General features: G+C 48.3%; 1 long non-coding RNA gene across 1 annotated transcript; it reads right to left on the bottom strand.

The window, feature by feature from the left end:
• Positions 1 to 3,969: 3,969 nt before the first annotated feature.
• On the bottom strand, positions 3,970 to 8,567 carry LOC148006177 (uncharacterized). The gene is made up of 3 exons (XR_015620542.1): positions 8,430 to 8,567; positions 5,715 to 5,829; positions 3,970 to 5,551 (listed from the first exon to the last, which is right to left on the bottom strand). It is a non-coding gene; the product is annotated as an uncharacterized LOC148006177 (long non-coding RNA).
• Positions 8,568 to 14,680: the final 6,113 nt, after the last annotated feature.

Below are 14,680 nucleotides of genomic sequence, written 5' to 3'. Positions count from 1 at the left end.
TAGTTCATAAGTGAATGAGCTGTTGAAAGGTATTTTTTTTTTTTATAACTTTTTATAGAGTTAGAACTGAAGGAAGTGCAGTTCAGAAAAGGTAAAGATCTGTTTACTGTTCACCGAGCTGCCCGACCTGGTGTTAAATAACCCCTTGCAGTGGGTGTTTATAATTGTTTCCTTCAAATGGAAATTTGAAAAAAAAATGAATTAATCACTTATGGAATTAAAAACACAGCTAAGGGGCTGGGGATTTAGCTCAGTGGTAGAGTGCTTGCCTAGGAAGCGCAAGGCCCTGGGTTCAGTCCCCAGCTCCGAAAAAAAGAACCAAAAAAAAAAAAAAAAAAAAAAAACACAGCTAAGGAAGTAATTCCCAAGTGCGATGTTTTAGGTGTAAAACCGAACTGGATTTTCTCTATACTTCACGGAAAAATTAAGGCGATCCCTAGAAGGCCTAAAGTGGAGAGTCTTTGGTGTTTGAATTGTTTCATCGAAATAAAACCTATGCTTGGAAAACCTCTTTAAAACAAGGTAATGCTGGGGTTGGGGATTTAGCTCAGTGGTAGAGCGTTTGCCTAGCAAGCGCAAGGTCCTGGGTTCGGTCCCCAGCTCCGAAAAAAAGAACCAAAAAAAAAAACAAAAAAAAAAAAACAAGGTAATGCTTTAAAAAAAAAAATAAGATCACACAGTTGTTGCCTGAACTGAATTAGAATCCTTTGGTTCCTTATGAATCCAAATCTAAGCAAGTTTTCATGGTTTTGTGCATGCACTCCGCCACTAATGAGGCTGAGGCAGGAGGATCATGAGTTGGAAGACTTATTGGGTATGCTTTCTCCAAAGGCAAAGGGCTGGAGATGAGGCTCAGTGGTAGAGCACACAGCTAACATGCCCAAGGCTCTGGGTTCCGTCCCCATCAAGGAAACATGAAATCTAGAGGTGTCTCACGGATGGAAAGGCCTTCTCTGTTTTGTTTACTTTGAGGAGATCTAGTGGTTAAAAGTCATTCCAGACATTCTCAGCTGGAGGAGAGAGGGAGGTCAGCGAGGAATGACTTGCTCCTTAAGAACTTAAGTGGGGGACTGGAGAGATGGCTCAGTGATTGAGAGCACCGAATGCTCTTCCAGAGGTCCTGAGTTCAAATCCCAGCTGAGGAGGGATTTGCTGCGACACTCCTGTGAATGTGGCAGAATCCCTTTCCCTAGGACAGTTGTCTCTGTGACCCGACTGGCCTGTAAGCCTCATAGCTAATTGGTGATTAAGGCCTCGAAGGCAAGCCACTAAATGGCTTCATCTGTCCCCTGCCCTTGCAGTCCTCTGAGTCCCAGACTTCCCTTTCTCTAATCCAGGTTTCGCCACGCTGCCCACGGTGACTTGACTCTCTGGACAGCAGTCCTTTACCATGTCAATCTGTCTGTTCAAATCCTTCCAACGTCACTTTCCACAGTGACAGAAAGACAAGACAAAGTACAGGCACAAAATAAAACAAGATCTAAGCCAGAGCCCCAATTTCCTGGGTATCTGCACCTCAGGGACAAACCATTATACCAGGGACAACCCAGGTCTGTCCTTCTCCGTCACAGTAGGATCTTGGCCTGCCGTGTGCTTCACAATCCAGCCCCACCCAGGGGATATTTAACACCATCACCTCTCCAATTACCCTCCCCAACGCCTTCTCCCAGCTTCCGTTCCACTCAACTCCCAGGCAATCCCAATCTCCTGGATCTAGGTTATAGACATTGTCTTCCTACCTGCGTCTAAGGACTGCATTTTCCTGCCAGTGCCTCTCAACGGGCAACGGGCGCACGGACTTGTGATGCCCAGGTCCCTGATCTTGCAGCTCTGTTTTTAACGTCTTTCTTGAGTTATTTCCTTGGCATAAATCAATCAAAGTGAACAGATCGGATCAAAGGACATGATTAAATCTTTGGATACTAATTGCTAGCTTGCCAGCCTGATCAATTGCACTAACTTACAGTTCCCTCCGAGGTTTGAGTTCTTCTTCACATTTTTCTGTCAGAAGGAGAGGAAGAGGGAAGGAGAAAGAGAGAGGTAGTGGGGGAGAGGGACAGAGAGAATGAAAGCTCACTGTCCTCTTGGCTGTATGTCTCCGAGCGGTTAGTTTTCTAACAGTCCGTTCAGACTCCACTGTTTTTCGGTCAGAAGGATTTAATACTTGAAATCTCCCATCTGGCAAGTTTTAATTGCATGAAGCACACGTGATTGAGAAAAACCACAGGACTGTAAACGCCAGAACCTGAGGATCTTTAAAAAGGGAAGTAGGCTTGGGGAAACATCCCAGTGGGCGAACTGCTTGCTATGCTGTCACAAAGACCCAAGTCCAGATCCTCAGGACCACGTGGCCCCCCACCCCCAACATCCAACCCCACCACCCGGGCATGATGGCGCATGCTGCAGTCCCAGTGCTGGGGTGTGGAGACAGGAGGATGCAGCAGGAGTGGGTGGGGCCAGGTTGAATGAGAGGCCTGACTCTAAAGTCAAGATGGGGAACAATGGGTGAGGGCACCTGGTGTCAACGTGTAGCCTCTACCCTTGAATACACAGGCACACCCATATTGAGGCCCACCTACACACAAATGTTGCATGTACACATGTACACCCGTATACACACTACTCATTTTTAAAAGAAAGAAGTACAACAGGATCACAAACAATTGGAATCAGACCCTCTGTCCGGGCCTTGCTATTTTCATGTACCGGATGGGAGTATGTAGCGTTTCAGTGGCAACAGAGGGACCCAATAAACTGTGTAAACAAACTCACATAGTAACAGAGAAATGATTGATTAGAGCTATCAAATCAGCCCCCACCCCTAACCCCTTCTTTTTTTTTTTTTTTTTTTTGGTTCTTTTTTTCGGAGCTGGGGACCGAACCCAGGGCTAACCCCTTCTTTTTAAATCCAGCAAAAGTGGACAAGAAGCTTTAGAAGCAGCAAATGACTTTTCAGAGAAGGGCAGTGGTGTTCCCACAGGTCAGCTCACTCAGGCCTGGCCTGATTCGACCGGAATAGATGAATGGCATGCAGGGTTATCTACAGCAGTTAGACAGCGATTTCCCACTGAAGCTGGACTCTGAGGACCTGCAGGCAGGAAGGGGTTAAGCCAGGTGCAGAGTGAGCCACAGGACCCGGGCCAGGGCTCATTAGGAATCCGGTATTTCAGGTTGGACTGGACTTTGGGAATGGCTGCTCCTTTGTTCAGGGGCAAACACACTTCAGATCTGGCTGTGCTCTCAATGGTGACTTGTGGAAAATGTAGGCTTTTCTAGCTTTAGAGAGTGAGGCCAGGCCTCTGAGCAGAGTTTACAAATCCCAGACACCAGTGCCAGGGTTCTCCAAAGCTACATTGTCCAGTGGAATTATAGTCACCAAAGCGGTAGCTGAAGTAACCTGCGGCAGTCTGCCGGGCGTCACACGGTTGCCTGTCTACTACTCATATGTATCCCCTTTCTAGTTCCCGTGAGATTAGGACAAAGGCAAAGACGGGGTGGACGTTGCTGGGTTCACCACCAATCATCGACACCCGGCACCCCAGTGTTGTGAATTCCAGCGTCAAGCGAGCTTTCCTTCAAAAGTTGCTTCAGGTTACTGGTGACTAACTGCTTAAATAAAAACACATAAAGCAAAACAACACCCGGTCCTCCTCTCCAGGGGTACACTCTGTTCCAGTGCTGATAAGACGAGGGTGGGTGGCCATTTTCCTTCCTACCTTTATCCTCTCTTTCCTTCAAAACCAGAAATGCAGGCCACCTGGTCGGTCCTAATCTATACTGCGCTCAGAGTGGGTTGCTTGTGGATGGAACTAACCAGGAATGTCGCCAGGAGCACCTACCTTGTGCTTTGTTCTGGAAATGTCCCTGAGTTGTAATTTGCTCTCTAGCCAGCTCCTGGGTGTTGGGGTGTGTCCAACACCCCTACCAGTTCCTCAACCAAGGCTCAGGAATAAACTGAAATTAGACTAGCCCTGGGAAGTAAGACATTTTATTAGGTTCCTGAGTCTTGCAGAATACACACATATACATGCACACACATACATGCACATACACATATACATGTGCACACACATACATGCACACACACATACATGCATTTACACATACACACATATCTGCACACATATACATGCACACACATATATATTCACACACATATACATGCATATACACACATGCACACATATGTGCACACGCATACATGCATATACACATATACATGTATACCTGCACATACATACACAAGTATAAAGCTCAAAGCAGCTCAGGTTTTCTAGAACTAAGCAAAGGGACAAGGGTGTGGCTTCTGGGGGGAAAAGGGAGCAGGCATGGCAGTTCACTTGGGGCGCAGTGAGGTTCCCCCAGTGACAACCATCTGGATCCTGTCTGTCTGGGTGAATGTCAGAGCCCTACTTCCCAGGAACAGGTTTTTCCCTAGGTGTGGGGCAGCAGATGGAACGGATTCTGCCTGTGCTTATTTAACTCTTGGAGGCAGGTGTAACATTTTTACAAGAGAATGGCTTTCAGTCCACCCTGCCCCTGCAGCTTCTCAGGAAAAAGGGCAGGAAGCAAGATGAGGAAGTCTGTTTGTGGGAGGGGCATCCTGTGGAGAGGCACATTTTCATCTCCCTACTCACTAGGAGAAGAGGAACAGGGTAGATAAGAGAAAGAACTGGGAAGGAGGCAAAGAGGAGACTGTTCGACAGGGACTGTGAATTAAATGAGGAATTTTCGGCTTCCGGAAGAAGGCGGTAGGGGCTCTCTCATCATTGTTTAGGTGCTTGGATGACTTAATCACCAAAGTTTGAGGAAAAGAATTCCCTGAGGCACAGATGATGCCCAAGCCTGAATGTGTGTGTGTGTGTGTGTGTGTGTGTGTGTGTGTACAAAGGCCTCTGACCTTCTGTGCCTGCCTTCAGTTCTCCATGGAGAACAAATGCTAAAGAATGCTGGTCTGAGGGCTGTGCAGTGCAGTACAGCTCAGAGGTACAGCACGGGTTAGCGTGGGTTCCAGTCAGCCCCAGCAAGCATACATAGACATCTCATCGCGCTGTTCTGCTTGTGGGCCTCCAGTGACTTCTCTGGAGTCACGCTCTTCTGTGACCTTAGCTTGATGCTCTTTCCTCCTCGGAGTTTCCCTCGCCATGACACGAGCAGCCGTGGTGCTGCCCTCCTGAGCTTCTGTCATGTGGGGAGCTGCAGTTTGGCTCTCCAAATCCGTATCTTGCCCTGGTCAACTCTACTGGTCCCAAATGCTGTGTGTGTCTTCACAGTGGCCTTCTCTGACCCCTGGACCAGACAAGTGTCCTTGGGATATGATCCTTGGACATACATCTTTCCTGACACCTGCCATCCCTCAATGTCCGGTGAATATCAGCTGGACTGTGAACTGCTGGGCACTCCAGGACAGTGGTCTTCTCTGAGAGAGGCCAGTAGCGTGTTGGCTGGAAAGAGGTGTCACCACCTAGCCCCAGGTCAAACATTCTCGTCACCTATGTATGGGTCCCACTCCACTGTGTGCTGAGGACTGCCGTACAGGCTGGAGGAGACACTGCATTGACCAACACAGCAAATAAATAAATAAATAAATAAATAAATAAATAAATAAATAAATAAATAAATGCCTTCCCACTTCCAGTTCTAACAAGGAAAGACTGGCAGCTGAGTAAGTAAGTAAGACATGTAGTGTGTTATAGAAAGACAGTTTTCTTTACCAATGCTCTGAATCCCAGACGTTGGCCCCAGCAGAATGAGTACTGATTAGAGTTAGGCTCTCGTACAGACGTCTACATTTGGGCATCTTCGCTGAAGCAGGCCAGAATTCCATTCCTATCAGAGAAGGACAGCTCAGAATGCAGTCAATGCTGTGGGCTGGGGAGCTCAGTAGAAGAGCATGTGTGTACTTGGCATGTGCTTAGTATGTGCCATGCAGAGGTTCCATGTCCAGCACCCAAAGCAAACAAACCGAAGAAAAGAATTCACATGAAACCACTAAAGCAGTCCCTGGGCAGCGATGGCTTGTCATTTAACAGAGATAATTTTTTTCCTTAGCTTTTTCAGGGATAGAAAGGTCAAAGGTTACTTTGCTTTGCTGTGTATCTGCTCACTAAGGTCTGGGACAACCTTTCCCGTCTCTTGCAAACTGCCACTCCTCGGTGAAGGCAGACAGGGGACTTAAGAAGTGTTCTTGGGGTTGGGGATTTAGCTCAGTGGTAGAGCGCTTGCCTAGCAAGCACAAGGCCCTGGGTTCAGTCCCCAGCTCCGAAAAAAAAGAAAAAAAAAAAAAAAAAAAAAAAAAAAGAAGTGTTCTTGGCCTCTCTAGCCAGTCTGTCAGAAACTCGAGAGGCTTTCTTTATACCACCATGCCATTGGAGTCCCCCTGTTTTGTTTTTGTTAGAAGTTTTTCCTAGGGGGTCACTCAGTTTTTAATACCTGAGCTTTGTCATGTCCGTTTTGACTTTAGTGAGGTGGACAGCCAGCCAGCTCTTGTGTACATGGAGTTATCATTAAGGTCTCATTTTCCCTCTTTAAACGTTAGGCTGTTTTTATTCTAGCAACTGGCTTCTTAAGAAAACATAAAACAAAACATCATCTGCGTGTACATGTCTGTGTGTGTGCTTATGTGCATGTGTGTGCACGGAGGCCGGGGGTCAGCCTTGAGTGTCTCCTCTCTCAGGAGCCATGCAATTGGCTACCACACCTTGCTTTATTCTTGGATGCTGGGATTGAACTCAGCTCCTCATGCTTTCAAGGCAAGCACCCCCCCACTCTGTGCTATGCCCTAACCCTGCTTGCACCCTATTTTATCTCTAAACTGTCACCGCCTTCTTTCTACTGTAACAACGTGCTTAGCATACTCAGTCCTAGATCTGACCCTGAGCAGTCCTCTGTGCCCCAAAAGCCAGTAAACAAAAAAAGAAGTTAAAGAAAAATTACATAAAATCATGTGCTTGAGACAGGCCTGGGGACGTGTACCTTAACCCCAGCACTTGGGAGGCAAAGGCAGAGGCAGGTGGATCTCTATGAGTTTGAGGCCAGCCTGGTCTACAGAGTGATTTCTAGGACAGCCAAGGCTGTGACACAGAGAAACTCTGTCTCAAAAAATCAAAAACAAACAAAACAAAAAAACCCCAAAAAACCCAAAAACCAAAACAAGAACTAAAAAAAATCCCAAACAAACAAACAAAAGAACCAACTAAACCAAAAAAAAAAAAAAAAAAAAATCCATATGCTCTGGTCAAAACATTTCCTTATTTCCTCCCTCTATCTCTTGCTCCATTTGTCCCTCTCTTTCTTCCTTCCTTCCTTCCTTCCTTCCTTCCTTCCTTCCTTCCTTCCTTCCTTCCTTCCTCTTTCTTTGCTCCCCTCCCCCCAGCTGAGAGTTGAACTAGGGCCTCACACATAGCAGAGCAGGTGCCCTGAAGGCTGATCTAGGCTGTGACAGTTTGTGTCTTCGCTCTGTCCAAGGGTTTTTTCCTGGAGAACTGTGTGGTGTCAGGTGAAGCTCTTCTCAGCTCCTTCAGAGCCACAGAGGGGTTTAGTTTTGGGCCCTTAGGCTTCTAGATTTCTTTCCCGGTTGGGTAGCACTTGGTATTTACTTCGACCCCTGCCTGACACAGGAGCTGACGGGGAGGCATGAGGAGACGGTTGTTGGTTTGTTGGTATAACCAGGGAAGACGGTGCCTCGAACGTCTTCTGAACGTTTCCTGAGCTGACAGGATTCTAAGAACAAAAGAAACGCATTCCGATGATGTTTGCCCCTTAGCCCGTTGTATGTTGTGTCCAGCCTTATAAGGTCAAAGCTGAGAGCTTAGTATGTGTGTGGGGGTGGAGGTGGGGGGAAGGAGAGAGGGCAGTGAGGCTGGAGAGGAGGTCAGCGAGCTCAGCTCCTTCCTAGGCTGGGTGTCTGGAGGACAAGACTGATTGGTCAGGAGTCTCCTGCTTGTGGCTCTGCAGAGGAGAGCCTCGTCCAGCTATTCCGGTGCAGTCTTTGTTAGTTCTTCTCCCACTGCCCAAAAGCAGACACAGGTCTCTGTACCTACAATGCTGGTCAAGAGTGGCCACTCCTTCCTGGGACTCATCAGCCTCCTCTAACAACTGTTACCCTGAGGCTGGGGCCTCTCTTCTCTTCTCCCTGACAGTTTGGCTAATACCCAGGGTTTGTAACCAGAATGGGGTAGCAGAGAAAAAAGCCTCAGACCAGATACTCCCGCTGGGTTTTATTAAACCAGACTTCTCAATTGCTACTCAAGACAAAAGAGACAGACAAAACAACAACAACATCAGTGACAACAGCAACAAAACCCAGGAGACACAGCACACAGTTAATCTCAACTTCAAGCCTCAAGATTCTAACAGCCTGGCACGGTTCAATTTACTCTAACATCCCGACACAGATGAATTTATCCATTTAAATCTTTATCACATACCGTCATCCCTGGGTGTCCTGGGGACAGGATACCAGCAGCCACCTGCTCAGATGCCTTCAGACAGTGTGGCGTTTGTGTGCAGTGTGGTAGTGACTGCTTAGGGAGCAGTGTCCAAGGCAGGCTGCACTTGCTCAATGCAGACACAACTCCTGCCCCCAGATATTTTCTGTCTCAGGTTGTTTAGAACCATGGCCATGGAACCCGAAGTACTGAGCGCCGACTGTATACCCTGGGAATGTGACTCACTGAGTGCCCACTGTATACCTTGAGATGTGGTTCCCAGCCTCTTCCGTGAGCTTAATTTGAAGCCTGGTTTCCCTTTGCTTTTTCGTGCTAAGGGTGAGAGAAGAGGTCTGTGCAGAAACTCATCCTACCTACCACAGGCTCTTGCTTTCCTGCTCTGCCTACGCCATGTCCCCCCTGCCCACAGAGGACCTGGGTCCAGGTTACTCTATTGACAGGGATGGCATGCCTGTCTCCAGGACGCCCCCCGCCCCCACATGCCTGTAGTTTAGGATTACCACAGGAGACTTAGACCCACAGAGGAGCAGGAACAAACACAACTGTAAAGACAACTTGGAGAAAACGGACATTACCCAGAATAGGATGCATCTAGAGTTTTACTTAGTCTTAGTATTACTGGGCTAAAAATACTTCAAAGTGGCCACGGGGTCACCCTCGAGAACACCCATCTCCTGTCCAGTCTGGTTCATTCAGGGTATGGTGCTCACGCTACAAGGCTGTGAGCCTGTGTCGGCACCACCAACCCAGGAAGCCTTGTCAAGAGGCAGGACTAGGGCTCCCGATTTCAGACGCAGAGGGGGCCACGGGCCGGTGCCACACTGCCCAGCTCTGAGTCATTAGTTCCGTGGCCTGCGGAAGGATCGGAGAAGTCACATCGGAGTCAGGAGAGCTGGGGCAGAGCAGAGTGTGAGTTTGATAAAATGCAGGGGTCACCTCGGAGGCCAGCCAGCGGCACACAGGCTATTGTTTAGAAAAACAACCGAGGGCCCAAGGAAGGATTTGCCAAGGAGCTAGGCTTGGCTCTAGGGCCCCTCTCGGTTCACACCGAGGACACAGCCACCCTCTGGTCCCTCAGCACATCTTGTACATTCTCGATGACGCTGAAGGGCAGGCCTGGAGGAGAGATATTGCTAATACATAATACAGGTCCACAGTCATGTGTAAGGAAGTTTTATCGTTCTTGTCCTGGGATTTGCTTTGTTCTCAGGAAAGATGTTGATTGTAGTCTGAAAAACAATTTGAAAGTTGGGCTGGGGAAACAAAGTCCTTCCTTTTTAGGAAGGAGCTCAGATGATTTCACGGAGTGCAGCAAGTGTGAGCACTGAGGTAGCCAAAGGGAGTCTCAGTCTGGGAGATCAACTGGAGAAGAGAAAAGCAAGGGTGGAGGAAGAGGGCTACATTAACATTTGAGGTCAGACTGGAGTCAGAGTGAAGGCGGAGGGAGAGGCAGGTCTAAGCAGACAAGGTGGCATTTAAAGGGGGTGGCAGTGTAGCTTCTTGGGGTTACTGTGCCTTAAGGGTTGGCACCAAGAGCTCAGTTATCCATAGGGATCAGAAGTCACCTTTCTGTGTGTCTCTGTTGGGCATGCTGGGTTGGACGGACTCTTTCTGTAACTCCAGTTAGATTCTTGTAGGTGAGGAAACAGAGAAAAGGGGGAAAGGGTGACATCAGGTCAGGAGTCCGGGGATGACTGTAGAGTAAGCCGAAGGGACTACGGAGAAGTCAAGGCAAGGGGGGCACCTCTCTTCCTCGGAAGTCGGCGGCCTTAGTAGAGCATTGACATGGTAAGTGGTGAGAAAACATCGGAGTTCAGAGACTGGAGATGCCAGCCCCACCTCCTCCTTGTGAGAGGTGGAGTTTGACAAGGGAGGATGTTTCCAGAATCCCTAACAAGACTGACATTGTCCACTCACAGGTACACAGGTACACAGATGTACGGGTGAGGAAAAGTTAGGTGAGCTTCACTATCATGGATGGGGGGAGGTGCATCTTGGGAGCAGAGAGGCATTGTTGAGGTAGGAAGCAGAGCAAGCCTGTTATACATGCTGATCACACGTGGGAGAGAGGGAGCATGGAGTCCGGAGCTAACAGGCCCCAGTAAGAGCGATCAAGAAGGATTCTCTGAGCTCAGACCCTAAGGACAAGCAGGAGTTGTTGTGCCTAGGGGGTACAGCGGAGAGCAGATTGTCCTGGGACAGAGCAAAAGGGACCTACAGGTCCCCTGGGCTGGGTCTTTAAACCACGAAGGTTGGGGGGGGGACTGTTGGGGGTACCTGCAGACAGCCAGGCTATGCTGATTGGTAGATATTGCTACTCAGCCTGCTTTGGTGGTTTTGAAAGAGCCCAGAAGAGAAAAAAAAAAATCATGGCTTGGGCTGGGGTCCTGGCAAAGAAGAAGAGGTTCAGATGGGTTCTGGGCCCAGGTGAGATAAAAAATAAGGATGGCAGGGGGTCAGTCTATGGGCTAGAAGCAGAAGTGCCTGGGGCTGGTGGGACTTAGCAGTTGAGGGCTTGCCTTCTCTTACTGGGTACTGGGTTCCATTCCCCAGCGCTGCAATAACACATTAATTAAAAACAAGCAAACAAACAACAAACCCCACTCATCTTCAAAGAGGGATGAGGTGAGGAGAGAGAACCTGGGGGGAACATACACATGGAAAAGAGGGGAGTCGAGGTTTGAAGCTGCAGCCCATAAAGAAGGGCTGATGCTCCACTCCATGAGTCTGAGCTGTCGAGAGAAACGGCAGACCTCTGCAGAGAGGAATGGCTGCAAAGCTGTCCTTGGAACAGTCCTAACATGAACAGTAGGAGCCTTCTCCATCAGCTGCCCCTGCCTAGGAAAGTTCTGTTCTAAGTAAAAAGTGACAGAGCTTGGCTTCTGCACAGGCAGGCATGGTCCAGGAGTCTCTCATTCGGGAGAGTCTGTGGGTGGCTGCACACTTCCCCACAGCCTGCTACATCTGCAGGCCTCTGACCCAGCACTCAGAGAGAGCATCGGACCACTCTCTTAGTCTCTTGCTCTGTGTAGGACTCCCACGCTGATCAGGTATGAAGCGAAGTCCATGTGGTCTTTTCCTCTTTCCAGTTTGTTGTTGACCAGAAGGAAAAGAGTAAGTGAAGGTTCTCTTTGTTATTCTGGAGTGCAGCCCTTGAAGGAACAGGCTTGCAGAAGTAGAAGGGAAAGCTTGGAGCTGGCCCACAGAGGGACAGAGTTACTGTGGAGCGTCGAGCTCATTTGAGTATAAATCACACAGCAATGATTTGCGTATATGCAAGCAAATGTCCCTCCTCACAACATCCTGCAAAGTCCCCATCTCAAGTCCACAGTCAGGAACTGAGGGGTGTGGGGATTGGTGCAGCTGGGGCCACTGCTCATCCCCTTGTAGAGGACCTGAGTTCAGTTCCCAGCACCCACATAGTGGCTCATAACCATACTTAACTCCAGTTCCAGGGGATCCCACACCCTCTTCTGGCCTCCAGTGGCATGAGGGCAGAATGCTCATACACATAGTAAAATAAATAGATTATAAATACAGTTTTTTAAAAGAGAAATGGAATCAGGGAGTTTAAATTCCAAGTGTCAAGGAAGACATGGTGAACATTCATGAGTAGCTCTTTTCCACAACTCATGAAGCCGTTTGTTTTGCTCTAGGGAACAACAGTGACTGTGAGTGGGACAGAGAATTTTATTTTTTGCTCAGAGACACGGAGCCTCAGAATGTCCTTAAAATGCCCTCATATAAATCTGCACCTCAGATACCCAGGTAATTCCCATTTCACACAGGATGGCAGAAGCCCAGCCATCGGGATACCAACCACCTCTAAAAATGCAGCTAGGTTTTTCACACTCATAAGAAATCTATTAGCTCTACCCAAACCAAGTATGCTTCTTTACTGATCTCACCCAGAATAAACAAATTAAAAAAAAAAAACAACTCATAGCAACTAAAACCTATTTCCTCCTCCCGCATTGAAACATAATTACAAGTATCTGCTTACTCTCAGACCATTTGTTGTTTGACCCATTGGAGTCTCGCTGCCGAACCTTTGGTTGGACCTATGAGTTTGCTGCGTCTCCTATTCTTTCTCAAGCTGCCTAAATACAATTTTGCCACAGTTGCACTTGTGCATACGGTCTTTGAACTTTACAGGCAGGGGCGTGGTGCGTTGCTTATGGAACTGCAGATCGGGAGGGAGTGTCTCACTGGCTGAAGCAGGGGCTCTGCTCGGCGAGCTTGAGATACACACAGCTGGAATAATTTTCAATTCGACCCTTGGCAAGCCTTCAGTGTATATGGAGGAAAAATCGGTGGGGGAGGCTCACAGATTGTACCACGTAGTGTTCTCCGAATCTCTTAGGATGGCCAGTTAGCAGCTGTTCTGAGCTATATCCTGTTGGAAGTAGTACACGGTCTCAGAAGAAGAGGCTAGAATCACATGAGTTACTCCACCCACTTGAAGAGCACAGACTTGGCGCACAAAGGTTGTACAATGGCTAGCATAACTTTCAAGAACTGTTATAGATTGGGGAGGTGTCTGTTGGTAAAATGCTTGTTGTATAAGCTTAGAGACCAGAGTTTGAGCTGCTAGAATGCACATAAGAGATCCAGGCATGGTGGTGCAACCCTTTACTCCCAGCCCTGGGGAGGCAAAGACTTAGAGGATTCCTAGAGCTTGCTAGCCAGTCCCACTGAATTAGTGAGCTCTAGCTTTATTCATAGATACTGTATCAAAAACTAAGGTGAAGATTAACAAGGAAGGTACCTGATGTCGGCCTGTGTTCTCCACACTCATGCTCATGTGCGCACACAGACACACATGCACACACACATATGCATGCAGTACACACATGCATGTACACACACGCATGCATGCATGCACATAGGCATGCACATGCACACATGCACACACATGCACACAGTACACACATGCATGCACACACATGTGCTTGTGTACACATATGCACAGACACAGGACTGGTGGGAGGTTGATTCTTAGAATGATTACCCTCTTAGGGTCCATTAGAAACACTAAGAAACTGTCCCCTCTGAAGTACTCAAAATTCTGCCCTGTTGCTAAAAGGTCTAGCTAGGATAAATTCTTACCCCGTGTTCCCTAGCTTCATGATTTCGGACCAGAATTCGATCTCGACTCATGGGGTCTGTCGGAGATTGCCAAATCTGACGCTCTACAAGTCTCATGGAGAGGTTCAATCCTTGTGTGGGTATTTTTACCTCCTCCATCTTTGAAACGGATGTGTGCATCCGAAGTTTTTGATCCCTCACAACCCCCTTGGAGAACCAGAGAAGTCTGGCAGCGGATGCGGCCTCAGCCTTCTAGGCTGGTTTCTCCCTGTGCTCCCCGGAGGACTAGGTTTGGAACTTTCCCTGAATGTATATCTTCTGAGGGTTGAGTTGGACCTTAGGCGTTTCCTGTCCCACATGGGGAACCATAAGTTTTCTGAATTATCTCATAGGACATTTCTCATCTGTGAATCTTTAGAGCATGTTTTTCCCTTCACACCGCCCCCCTCCCCCAGCCCCCAGTCTCCAAGGAGGGACATGTGTGTATTCCATTACCACCGCACAGTTTCCCTCCCTCAATGATAAATATGTGGGTCACAGTGTGTACATTCATCCAGAACACCAAAGGTCACCCCTGCAGATTTATTGCTCGTTACATCATTTTACTGGGGGGGGGCGCTGATTCATGAGATCAGTTTATTCAGTAATTAAGCAATATTAAATCAGGCGACTGTACCAACTCACACCAGCCCCAACTTAGCTGACTCCACTTCCCCGTCCCTCTTACAATCAGTATCTGATAAGAGGGAGCCACACTCCACGGGCACAGCCTGGGCCGCAATGTGGCGTCGAGCTTTCGTTAGGGCCGCTGTCTCTATCTACTGAGTGTTCCCAGACTAAAATGCGGACAGATCCTCTCCCCCGGTGGGTGCGCAGTCTTCTCTGATGTTCACTCAGTTACTTTGTTACTGATATTCAGGGTTCTCCTTCACAGTGGAAGACCCGCTTCTCCTTGCGGTGTCACCTGGGTCAGCAAACAGTTTTATTGTACTCCTTATCTACCTTCTGATCGCACAGGCTTCCTGAGCGCAGGTAAGAAGCCGCGCGCCACCACGGGGTTCAAGGTTAAGCTTGGTTTCTTGACAGACTCTCTCCAGAGCCGGCAAACTCTTGAGTGTGCGGGACCCGGTCGGTCCTCACAG

The sequence above is a fragment of the Rattus norvegicus genome, chromosome 5 (assembly GCF_021556685.1).
Source record: "Rattus norvegicus strain SHRSP/BbbUtx chromosome 5, alternate assembly SHRSP_T2T, whole genome shotgun sequence".
NCBI classification, from domain to species: domain Eukaryota; kingdom Metazoa; phylum Chordata; class Mammalia; order Rodentia; family Muridae; genus Rattus; species Rattus norvegicus.
The sequence above is the reverse complement of the archived record's forward strand: the minus strand, read 5'-3'. Positions and strand labels throughout refer to the sequence as shown.